The sequence below is a fragment of the Aedes albopictus genome, chromosome 3, assembly GCF_035046485.1.
Source record: "Aedes albopictus strain Foshan chromosome 3, AalbF5, whole genome shotgun sequence".
Lineage (NCBI taxonomy): Eukaryota > Metazoa > Arthropoda > Insecta > Diptera > Culicidae > Aedes > Aedes albopictus.
Genome location: NC_085138.1, coordinates 337,949,344 through 337,962,718, shown reverse-complemented (window position 1 = coordinate 337,962,718; position 13,375 = coordinate 337,949,344). Strand labels below are relative to the sequence as shown.

Below are 13,375 nucleotides of genomic sequence, written 5' to 3'. Positions count from 1 at the left end.
CTCCTGAAGGTCTCCCTGAAGTCCCATGAGAACGCCTGGAACCTCTCTGAATCCTTCCCCTTCCTCCTTGAAGGTATTCTGGAAGCTCCTGAAACCTCTTGATAACACTGTGAACTTCTCTGCAACTTTTTGTAATGCCTGGTAATTTATCTGAATCATCCATCATCCCCCCCACTTCGACTTCTGAAACTACCCTTAATTCCGCTCAAACCCATCTGAAACTCCGCATTACTTACTTACATTACCGATCAGGCTAAGGCAGGGACGGCCTCTGCTGTACATAGTAGCCGTCTCCGTTCCACTCGGTCCATGGCTGTTTGTCTCCAGTTCCGCACTCTGCGGATCGTTCTCCACTTGGTCGATCCACCTAGCTCGCTGCGCACCACGTCTTCTTGTACCGGTCGGATGACTCTCGAGAACCATTTTAGGTCGGGTTGCTATCCGACATCCTGATGACGTGACCCGCCCACCGTAGCCTCCCGATTTTCGCAGTGTGGACGATGGTTAGTTCTCTCAGCAGCTGATGCAGCTCGTGGTTTATTCGCCTTCACCAAGCCCCGTCATTCATCTGCACTCCACCGTAGATGGTACGCAACACCTTCCGTTCGAAAACTCCAAGGGCGCGTTGGTCCTCTGCACGTAGGGTCCATGTTTCCTGTCCATAGAGGACGGCCGGTCTAATCAGCGTTTTTTAGATGGTTAACTTCGTGTTACGGCGAACTTTATTCGATCGTAGAGTTCTGCGGAGTCCAAAGTAAGCACTATTTCCTGCCACAATGCGCCTCTGAATTTCTCTGCTGGTGTCGTTGTCGGCGGTCACCAGTGAGCTCAAGTACACGAATTCTTCAACCACCTCGATTTCATCACCGTCGATATACATTTGGGGTGGCGGGCGCGGTGATTCCTCCCTGGAGCCCTTTGCCATCATGTACTTTGTCTTCGACACATTAATGACTCATCCGATTCGTCTGGCTCCACTCTTTAGTCGGATGTACGTTTCCGCCATCGTCTCAAATTTACGAGCAATAATGTCAATACCATCAGCGAAACCAAGCAGCTGAACGGACTTCGTGAAAACCGTTCTACTTTTTTTTCTGTATCAACGAGATTTTTAGCCCTTGGCTAGTTCATCTCGGGACCCACGCTTTACTTCCCTTCCGAAGGAAGAACTCACATTTTTATTGTGAGTTTGTTGGGAGTGGGATTCGATCCCAGGTCCTCGGCGTGATAGTCACGTGCTTTAACCATCACACCAGGTCCGCTCCACACCGTTCTACTTGTGTTTATCCCCGCTCTCCTAATTACACCCTCTAAAGCAATGTTGAACAGCAAGCACGAAAGACCATCACCTTGCCGTAACTCTCTGTGAGATTCGAAGGGACTCGAGAGTGTCCCTGATACTCGAACTACGCACATCACTCGGTCCATCGTTGCCTTGATCAACCGTATCAGTTTATCCGGGAATCCGTATTCGTGCATAATCTGCCATAGCTGGTCTCGATCGATTGTATCATACGCCGATTTGAAATCGATGAACAAGTGATGTGTGGGCACGTTGTATTCGCGGCATTTCTGCAACACCTGGCGGATAGCGAACATCTGGTCCATTGTAGCGCGTTTACCTATAAATCCAGCCTGATATTGCCCCACGAATTCTCTTGCAATCGGTGATAGACGACGGCATAAAATTTGAGAGTATGTATCTTATAGGCAGCGCTCAGTAGTGTGATCGTGCAGTAGTTCCCGCAATCCAACTTGTCGCCCTTTTTGTAGATGGAACACACGATACCTTCTGTAATAGTTCAGAGTAGGTACACCTCTAGTTTCTAGTTACACCAAAGTTTTGAATTCGTGTTGGAGAATCCATCTCCAAAAAAACAAAGATTATAGTTTGCTAAAACGCAATTGCACTTCCCGACTAGAAAAACATATCAAGTTTATAGCACATTGTGTTATGATGATATGCAATTTTTCTATAACTTATTTTGTTATAAACTAGATGCAGGATGATGTTAAAATAACTAAAACTGTAACAAAAAGTACACTGGTCTTATCAAAATAATAACCTATTTAGTTATAATCAGAACAAAATTATAACACAATATGATATAAATTTTAGCTTCAAGAAAACTAATTTCTATCATATTTTGATACACTTGTGTAAAATGATGTTCTGAAGTCAAAAAATCAGTACTAAATTATTTCACAATGAGTTATTGAACAATATTTATAACATAATAAGATTCAATTGAGTTATAATATTTTTAAACACCAATGATGTTAAACATGATTATATCACAATGAGTTATACATATCATGGTTTGTTATAATTATGTTATATTTTTGTTAGAATCTTCTAGTCGGGTTTCCATTGTTCCACACATTTTGCGTTTCTTTTAGATAATTGTCATCGTTTCCTTCACCTCACTCTCTTTTTCAATATCTCTTGTCGAGACCGGTCACCAACAGCGTGGAATAAAAGTTTACCGAACCACAGTGTAAAATATATAGTTTCTTTTGATAAGTTAAATAAATCGGAGTTTTTTGTTAGCTGAGTATTCGCGCGTGTGTTAAAGTGAGTCTCACCCGAAAGATAAGCCCGTGATACGATCCCTGATACAACACCTTCCATCCATTCCTCCGGTGATACTTTCTCCTCCTAAATCATGGTAATGACCCAGTGTAGCGCTCTCGCCAGTGCTTCTCCACCGTATTTTAGAAGCTCGCTTGGTAGTTGATCTGATCCAGCGGCTTTGTTGTTTTTCAACCGGCCAACCTCCTCCTTTAATCTCTTGGAGGTCAGGGGCCGCAAGTTTTTCGTCCTGTGCTAATACTCCTAGATCTGTTACCACGCCACCTTCGGTACTTGCAACGTCGCCATTGAGGTGCTCATCGTAATGCTGCCGCCACCTCTCGACCACCTCACGCTCGCTCGTGAGAATATTCCCGTGATTATCTCGGCACATGTCGGCTTGTGGCACAAAGCCTCTGCGCGAGCGGTTCAGCTTCTCGTAGAACTTTCGTGTGTCCTTAGCGCGGTACAGCTCTTCCATCGCTTCGCGATCTCGTTCTTCCTGCTGGCGCTTCTTCATCTGGAAGACTGAGTTCTGCCTGTTCCGCGCCTGTCTGGAACGTGCCTCAACCGCTCTCGTACGGTGTTGCAGCATTCTCGCCCATGCTGCATTCTTCTCGTTTTTCAACTGTTCACATTCGCCGTGCCACACGGAAAGATCGATGTACACAGAGCAAGGAGTAACTTTCACGCAGCGATCGAAAAGACAAAAGATTTCATGCAAACTTGTGTGAAAATTCACGCAGATTTGTGTAAACCCGGATCAGCACATTTTTTGTGCTGATCCAGTCGCACGCAAATATGAGTGAAAAATCCTTTGTCTTTTCGCAAGTTACTCATTCGCTGTGTACTTTCGTTTTAGGGTGCAGTCGTTTCTGTGATTCGGAGTCGCGAAGTCTGGTGCTGTAGCCGAGGTACTACCTATGGCGGATCGGATGTCCCTCCAGCCATCTTCAAGTGTAGCTGCGCCAAGCTGCTCCTCCGTTGGTAGGGCCACTGCTAACTGCTGCGCGTAGTATTGAGTCAGTTCTACGTTACGAAGTTGCTCAATGTTGAGTCGCGGCGTTCGACTTCGACGCGTGGTGATAACTGTCGAAAGTTTTGAGCGCATGCATACAGCGACTAAGAAAAATAAGACACGGACAACGTCTTCAGCTTTCGGCTGCACAAGACTGTTTTAAACTTAACACTAGACAACGGACAACGGAGCATGCACCAGTGGAAACGGGAAAGAAACTATTCTCACGAAAAGTTTCAACGCCCGAAGCGGGAATCGAACCCTCACCCCATAGCATGGTGCGATTAAAAGCTTGGTGATCCTAACCGCACGGCTACGAGGCTCCACCAGAAGTGATCCGAATCCATATTCGCACTGCAGTATGTGCCGACATTGGTTATATCCGAGAAGAATTTACCGTCGATTAGAACGTGGTCGATTTGGTTTCCTGTTTGATGGTTGGGTGATCTTCAGGTGGCTTTGTGGATATCTTTGCGGGGGAAGAAGGTGCTTCGGACTACCATACCACGGGAGGCTGCAAAGTTTACGCATCGCTGGCCGTTATCATTCGATACGGCGTGCAGGCTGTTTCGCCTGATAACCGGTCTGTACATTTCCTCCTTTCCTACCTGCGCGTTCATGTCGCCGACAACGATTTTCACGTCACGCGGCGAGCAACCATCGTATGTTTGCTCTAACTGCGCGTAGAACGCTTCTTTCTCGTCATCAGGTCTCCCTTCGTGTGGGCAGTGGACGTTGATGATGCTAGTTGAAGAAACGGCCCTTAACTCTCAACATGCACTGCACATCCTTGCGTTGATCGGCTGCCACCCGATAACACGTTGTCGCATCTTGCCCAACACTATAACCCGAGCAGAAGAAAATAACAAGTGAATAACATATCAAGGTATTTATCTTAAATACTACCATGCCATGATATGCCCTTCCTTAGGTAGTAATAAGAGGCAAAATAACAAAAACGAATACCAAAATTTAGTATAAATAACACCTAGAAAATAACAAGTTTTATTATTTCAATAATGAATGCAGACCTTAAATTTCAAGTGCTGTATTTGTTATCCCAAAGTTATTGAATAACAAACTAATAACATTTCTTGTTATTAAATTTTTCATTTGTTCGATGACTTCATGATGTAATAGCAAATCTTGTTATTCGGTTATTTTCACTGCTAAACCAACAAATACCACGTCAATACCAGACTCTGCTCAAATACCTCCAACAGTTATTGTGATGCTCTCATAAAATTTCGTAGAATAACGCAGCAATAACAATTTTAGGTATTAGAGCACATGTTGGTCTTCGCATGTTATTTGTAAGGTATGCGCTTCTGCTCGGGAAATCCTGCTCCCAGTTCATTGGTGGTGCCACAGCTTTGGTAGAAGGTAGCCGCTCGATGCCCGCTTTTCCACACTTTCTGTCCAGTCCATCAAAGTTGCTGCAACGCCACGATGTCGAAGTTGCGGGGATGTAGTTCGTCGTAGATTATCCTGTCACATCCTGCGAAACCTAGTGACTTGCAATTCCATGTTCCAAGTTTCAAATCGTAGTCCTTATTTCATCGCGTGGGTTTTTGCCGATTGTATCGAGTCGTATTTTCTCCTATGTTATTCGCAATGGGGATTTTTACGGGTGGCTTATTGGGCCTACGCCAACACTCCTGTCTCGCCGGAGGGCCATCGTGCCAGTTCTGTTTAACGTCCCAACCAACACTAGGACGACCACGCTGATTGGGCTACCACCTTGGATCTAGCTGGGCGTGGTGCAGCGTTTCTTACTCAGCCGCTGGATGCCAGAACAGACGATGTTTAAGCCGCACCTCCTTGGTGAACAGACACTCGGATCGTACCTCCTCAATCTAGCTGAAGTCAGAAGGACAACAGTGCCCAGACTGCACTACCAGCTAAGAACACTCTTAGCTGGCGGTCTTTGTCATCGCTTGACCCGTGAAAGCATGAGGTAGGAACTTGAGAGGACCAGAACTATGTTGGACGCTCTCCTTATCGACTCACCGTTTCGCAGCCCAATTAGGTTAAGTCGTTAAGCATAAAAAAAAAACTGCGGGCGGTCTATCATGTTCGTGCTCGCATATCACCTCGTTTTACAGTACTGCCCCAAGTGAACTTCTATTGCATCATCGAACATGACGTCCCCGGGCGACAACAAGTGTGCGGCAGCAAATAGTGGTGGCTGGACCATGCCGTGGATGCCGTGCCAGCCATGTGTAGAAGGTACATACCCACACTCTATATGACCATGGGTGTTTGGGTTAAATTTTCGCTTCAAACGCACAACGCTCACGATAAACTCACTGGCGATGTTGACTTGTTCCCGCGTAACGCGAATGACGGATGATGCATTTTTCAAAGACTGCCTTTTTTTACTACGGTGTGGTATAGGAACATGTCGGACAAGCATATTGGCTCGATTTCATTTTCAAAAATCTAAACATTTGATTTACTCTATCGACAACTGTATTCGAGTTGAGTACATTCGATGTTCATACAGCTAATCCATGTTGCATTTGGAACTATTGATTCAATATGAAATACTGTTCCTCAAGTCGTCATTGCATTCTGATCGAATGGTCATTCAACATCGATAGACGCATGAGTTGGATTGATTTTCTGAAATAATTGGTGTGAAATATGCCTCATAGGGAAAATATTTGACTTTAGCTTTATCCTTTATCTCAACTTAAACAAGTCACGACATTATCTCGAATTTGTTTGTCTGTGACAAAACATAAGCTCATTTTGTCATGTACTTCTCAACTCTTGAATAATCAATTATTATGAACTCAAAATCATTACTAATTGGGATTCCTCAACAGTGATACACTACTTCCCAACTCGAAGTTATTTCTTGGCAAATTGCACTGCAAGGCTGCACGTTTGGTATATTATCTTTATCATATTTTTTGAAGATGAAACATGTCGCATTGGATTTTTTTAAACGATTGGATTTTGATTCTGTGATGTAGGGACGTTACGTCATAAAGAACAAATTATTTTCAAATTATTTTGCTGCAAAACAATATTTTTTGGGTCTCTCTATAGTTAAACAAAGTGTTCAAATTATAAATATTCCTAATTTGCTCTTTGTTATCAGAGTAGGGTATGTGTTCCATCATTAATCTCACGCTCCCATATTCATCCTATTCGAAAACAAGCGATTACGGCACCGATTGATTCCGTTCTTTTTGTTTTCATGGGTGCTCACTTCTAACAAAAAATACAAAAATAAGAAACAAAACAAACAGCGCTTCAATCCTTTGTTTTTCGTAGGATGGAAATGGGAGCCACATGCTTAAGAAGGGAACCAATACCCTAGATTGTTTTCTCTCTTTCCGCCATTGACTAGTATGGAAGAGGTTGAATCTATTTGGGTGAACTGCAAGTTTATAAAGGTTTTATTTCGTTGTGTATTTCACACCACTTTCCCTCGATGAAATTTCCAAACAATCGTCGACAGGAAAATAAAAGGCCAAATCACTCAGCCACGTTCTCGGCCGCGTTTGTGAAATCGTGTGGATGCATGTCCATCACCTACCGCACAAAGTCAACAACGGATTGTACCAGATTGAATGGTCGTCGGTTAGACGGCCGAGCAGAGAAAAAAAATCCACTGTTTATGTTTAACGATTGGCGCGCGGTTGTTTGATGTTCATTTTTTGAGCGGATTTTGGCTAGACTGGATGTTGTCAGAGATTTTTGCATTTTTTTATACCTTTTGAGTTTCGTATTCCTATGTTAGTTAAGACTGCTTAACTTCAAATTTCGTTGGGAAAACCCGCATATATCTACCTTTGGTTATTTCTGTGATCATGATAACATATTTGTCAATACTTGCAAGAATAATAATGATAATAATATATTTTTTGTGACTCACTTATATAATACTAATAAAGAATCTTTTGTTTCAGGCTGATGTCATGATCTCAGCAAACTGATAGTTTTGGAGGTTAGTATTATTGCAATATGAGAGCATCCGAATGCTGAATAACACCTATGGTATACGAAATAATAGCTTTACTACTGCAGAGGCAACTGTATAGAATGCCGGATAATGTTAAAAAAAAAGATGTACGTCATCATTTTCGTATATGACCTTCAACAGTTTAAACCACATAAGCACTGCTTCTTCTTATAAAATAGTAAATATCTGGGTAAATAAAAATCTGTATGATATCGGACAATTTAACCTTTTAAACATATGGGCTTTTTTTATTACCGTACGGGTTTGGGCCGAAGGGTCTCAGATTTTCATGAAACTTTTTCCACAGGCAGGGCTCATGGATATATGAACAAAAAAAAAATTGAGGAAAATTCAGGGTCGCCTATTTTTCTGGAAAACTCAGGTGGAAATTTTTTGTTTTCCCCTGACACTACTAACTTTGAAAAATCATAACTCAAGAACGAAGCATCGTAGAAACATTTTTTTTAGAAAATGAAAGCAAATTTTCTCAAAAAATATGAACTGGAAAGTTTTCCACAAAATTTTCCACAGTTGAAAAAATTCGTAAAGAAAAGCCGGAAAAACTATGCCCGAACTCGTGGAAGATTTTCGAAAAAAAATTTTTGAGAAGGTTATTTCATAAGCTTTAATCGCTGAAATTTTTGGAATGCACTATTTTTTTCGTTTTTGAGTTATGGGCAATGTGCCATAATAGTTATTTATGCAACAAGTTGCAAAATGATGATTTTTTCAGCACGAGTCGTACATTTATCCAACGAGGCTTGCCGAGTTGGATAAATATGACGAGTGCTGAAAAAATCGAGTTTTGCAACGAGTTGCATACAACATTTTTTGCAATTATAAAAAATACCCTTGAGTACGATCATTTCTGACTACCACACATGCCTCAAGAGAGAAACCACGTGCAAGCATCCATGCGCACAAACCCTTTTTCAATCAGGTAGGCTGTGTTCATAAGCATCACAAGTACTCGGAGTTGCGTCAAAAACAAGCGTTGTTCGCTACTGCTGGTTGTCATTCTACGTCTGTTTGGCTGACCAAATCAGAATTGGAATCACTTGTAACCAGATTCGATCTGCCAAACAGACATAGAAGCAGCCATCGAATCGATAATAAACTACGGAAGGCCATTAGTGTTTTGGAAAAACATGTGAAAAGTGTAACCTGCAAAAGTGCCGAAATGTACTACTTTTCGGCACCCTTAAAGGTGCTGAAAAGTACTACTTTTCGGCGCACTTATACTAGTGAAGAAAAGTAGGCCATTTCGGCACAATTTCTGTGATTGAAAAGTTCGATCTTATGCCACATAATTGCAAAAAAGCCTTTTCTTTGAAAAATCATAACTCAAGAACGAAGCATCGCAGAAACAAAGTTTTTTAATAAAAATGAAAGCAAATTTACTCAGAAATCCAAGAAAAATATGAAGTGGATAAAGTTTTCCACAAAATTTTCCACCGTTGAGAAAATCATAAAGAAAAGCCGGAAAAACTATGTCCGAACTCGTGGAAAATTTTCAAAAAAATATTTTTGGGAATGTAATTTTATACGCTTTTTTCGCTGAAATATTTGGAATGTACTTTTTTCTCGTTACTGAGTTATGGTCAATTATGTGAAAATGACCATGTAAGCCTATATTATATGGTCATTTTTCACAAAAATTGCCATAACTCAGGAACGAAAATAAAGTGCATTCCAAAACATTTCAATGATCAAAGCTTATGAATTAACCTTCTCAAAAATATTTTTTTTAAATTTTTTACGAGTTCGGACATAGTTTTTCCGGCTTTTCTTTATGAATTTTCTCAACGGTGGAAAATTTTGTGGAAAACTTTTTCCATTTCATATTTTTTTGAATTCCTGAGACAATTTGCTTTTATTTTCATTAAAAAACTTTGTTTCTACGATGCTTCGTTCTTGAGTTATGATTTTTCAAAGAGAAGGCTTTTATGGCACATTCGGACATTTTTCAACAAAATTGGCCACCCGTAACGTGGGTAGATCACCTTGGAATGGTGCGTTACGGTGTAAGATCTACCATTTCAAGTTTAGATCTTGCTATTTTCCAGCCTGGTTTATTTGAATGCAGGAACATTCCAGGATCAAGATTTGGTGTACTTTTTTACACTATTTATTTATTTTTTTATTCTATCTATTTTTCACTGCTAATATACCGTTTGTTTCAGAGGGATGGAGGTAAATTTAAATTATATATAAATAACAATTTACAAAAATATAACAGTGGAGAACGTATCACAATTTAATACCGTCAAATGGGGTAACTTGCAACACTTTTCGACTTTGAAGCAATATCATTGAAAATCTAAACATTTGAAACATCCTGTGAAGCATCGTGTACGCTAATTACCCCGACTAGAATACTATGCAGCACTTGGTTTACCAAAATACGTTGCCACCTAATCAGGAGGTGCGAAAAACATGCTTGTTGCAAGTTTCCCCATCTGTGGGGTAACTTGCTACATAGGACATGAAGCCAAGTTAGCTATTATTAAACAGCACTAACATTCTAGTATATAGTCGTATTGTAAATTTTTGATGTTATGCATGAAACATACCATGAAAAGATGTACACTAACCAATTGACATATAATTTTTCATGAAAGGATTGATAGTTATTGCAAGCGAGAGTATATCGTTTAGCAACAGGTCTCACGTCCCTCAAACACAAAATATATATATATGATTCTCGTGACTTAGAACTCATTACAAAATGTCAACAATGATTATTGTCATTTCTTGAAAAGGTAGAGTGAGTCATCTTCAAGTAGTTTTCAGTGTGAAGTGGTGTTTGGCAATTTCAGCTAAATTAACATGATTGAAACACACCTATTCTACTTTGTAAATGTCAAACTCGCTAATTTGGGTATTATACTGAAATAATTTACTCCATCCATTCAGAATTGATGTTGGTGATTGCTTTACAGCGTTCATAAACAAAAATTGAACTTTTAAGATGATGAAACATGAATGAAACTTCAAAATGTGGTATTTCCTAACAATATTTGAAGGTCAGGTGCAAAAAAATGTAAAAAATGAATTATCATTTGAAAATAACCGCGTTACGTAATCAATAAACGATCCATTTCGGTTATTTCTGTCAAATATATCGTGAAATGAAGATAAATAATAGAAGGTTTCGTCAAATTCCACTGTTGCAAGTTACCCCACAGTGGTTGTCGAATACAATAATGATTTTTTGCATTACTTAGTCGATAAGTTTATCAAACTTTTATCGTTTAGCTAAGCTTACTATTAGGTACAATAACTGCAAGCAAGGTCATCAGACTTATCGCACTTACCATAAGGGAGAGGTCAAGCACGATTTTCGTACTTGTTATTATGGCATAAAATGAGCAATCCGTTTTAACAGTGTAGCTAAACCATAAACAAAGAAACAAAGCTAATTTTTATACTAAATCGATCTTTAATACACATAATCTCTATAACCGAAATAGTAGGGCATACTAGTTTTCATTATTATTAGAAAATGCTTCACATTTAGTGTATGTCATCGTGTTGCAAGTTACACCGCTGTTGCAAGTAACCCCGTTTGACGGTACTTTTTTTCTATTTTAGATTTACAAGCAGGCAATCAGCGATCAAAACGGCGAAGTATCTCTTTCTTTAGAAAGGTTAAGATTACCGTACGATACAGTGACAAGTAGACCGTGTTTTCCGCGTCGATTTATTCGTGCCGAGTTCCATAATTTCGTTTTTTTTCGAACATTTATGATAATGTATTTCTGTTCATCACACCTTCAACTTATATTACGCGTTGCGAACATTCGCGGATAACAAATATGTACAACGGTGTTATTATCCGCAATCTTATTAACACGGGAACGCGAAAAAAATAATAATACTAATAGATGAAACTCAAAAGCAACGACTAGTTGTTTAGTTATCCAGTTTTCTCGTGAAGCTACGGCGCGGGTTTCAGTTTTTCAGCATTGGCAGTAACACTAAACGGAATTGTATACAGTTTATCTTCCGACTGAGAAACGATAAGCTTAAAACGTGCGTTATTACGAGTTGATCCGACATAAGCGTGGTTTAAAAATTATTCATACCCGGTATATAATTAAATTTAATACACAAACATACAATAAAATTATTGTATTCTTCCGACAGCCGGCTGGCGGAAGACTAAATCATATCAAGGGTTGCATAGCTCACATCACTTACCAATGTGAATCCAGATCTATGTAACTTTCTATCCCTTCCCTTCCCACTACCAAACGACCTTCCTGTGACAACCTGTCCCCACGCGGAGGTGCACACGGTCTCTAGTAGCAACGGATGTCACACCAACATTCCTTCCCTTCCCCGATGACCGTAAGGACGTGGCCGGCGCCGGTACTGACAACATAAAGTTTTGAACCTTCAAAATTGCACATTGAGGATGGAAAGCTACACCCAGGCCCCATCCATTTGGTTCCCTGTGCAATGTTGACTGTTCTGGTCAGTAACGGAGTAGCAACTACGAATTGTACGGTCATCTCATGCTCATGCTCATGAAAAATGTATGATGAATTCCCTGCATAAATTCCTAGAGGATTTTCTTGAGAAACCCATGGAGGAATTTCTTGAAAAAAATCCTAAATAAAATACCAAGGAATAATTCCGGGAATAATTTGCTATGGTTTCGAATTACATTAAAAAACATCTGGAAAACTTATAGAGGAATTCGTGCAAGAATCTGAGAAAGAATTTCTGAAAGAATTTATGACAGAATCCCTAGAGGAGTCCATTAGAGAACTTCTAGAAAAATTGCCGGCAAACTAATTGCAAGATTTCTTGGAGAAACTACAACAAAAATCTCTGAAGGAGTTCCCTTGTATTTGTGAAAAAAATCTTGAAGATATCTCTACACACTTTAAACAGAATGCCGAGATCGGTTGTGCAAATCTCGGTGAAAGTTCATTTGCTGAATCTCGGATAAATACTTGATATTTGATGTTTGATGCCAGCGGTGCTGCTATGAATAAAATTGATTGTTTACCGATAATTCAGTTAAATTTAGGTTGCCGAGAACTCGGCTTTGCGGATCTCGGCAAAAGGATGAAAATTAGCCGAGCTCAACTAAGAGTGTAGAAAGAATTCCTACCGTAAATTCTTCATGATTTTTTAGAGAATTCGCTGCAAAAATCGAGATTTTTTGTAGAAAAAAAATGTAAGAACTCCCGACGGAAAGCTTGCAGGGATCTGTAGTGGAATCCCTAAAGAAATTCTTGATGGCATCCTAGGAGGATTTTCAGTAGAAAATTCTTGGGGAATTCCTGCAAGAGCCTCTGCAAGAAAACCTACAATAATCTCTGTGAGAACTCCAGCAATAATTTCATAGGAGTTTCTGAGAGAACATTGGAAGAATTTCTGAAGTATTCCCTGTCGGAACACTGTGTCATCGAAATATTTTTTTCCATTTTCTGAACATAGTATTTTCTTTCTAAGGACACGTCACACCGTCTTCAGCCATGGGCTGCACAGATTGAACACATTACTTACACTAGACAACGGACAACACATCAAACACCCAGTGTCCCAGTGATGAATTTTTGGTTTGACGAAAAGATTTCACCCACTCGGGAATCGATTCCACGCTCCGATGCTTGCGATACGCCTAGACGTCTGGCGCCTCAAACTGCACGGCCACGAAGCCCACATTTAAAGTTTCATTGTTGAAATAGTTTTTGTCACCATCTGCTGAAAACGTTAAAACACCACCCGTAACGTGGGTAGATCACCTTAGAATGGTGCGTTGCGGTGTAAGATCTACCAAATCAAATTTTGA

General features: G+C 40.2%; 1 protein-coding gene across 2 annotated transcripts in view; it reads left to right on the top strand.

Moving 5' to 3' along the window:
- The window catches only part of LOC109412774 (tachykinin-like peptides receptor 99D), a 670,157-nt gene that overhangs the window by 152,169 nt on the left and 504,613 nt on the right, over positions 1–13,375 (top strand). For both annotated transcript variants that reach the window (XM_029865175.2, XM_029865174.2), the window contains exon 3: positions 7,514–7,551. The gene's annotated coding sequence lies outside the window, so the exon portion shown is untranslated. The remainder of the gene's footprint in view (positions 1–7,513; positions 7,552–13,375) is intronic.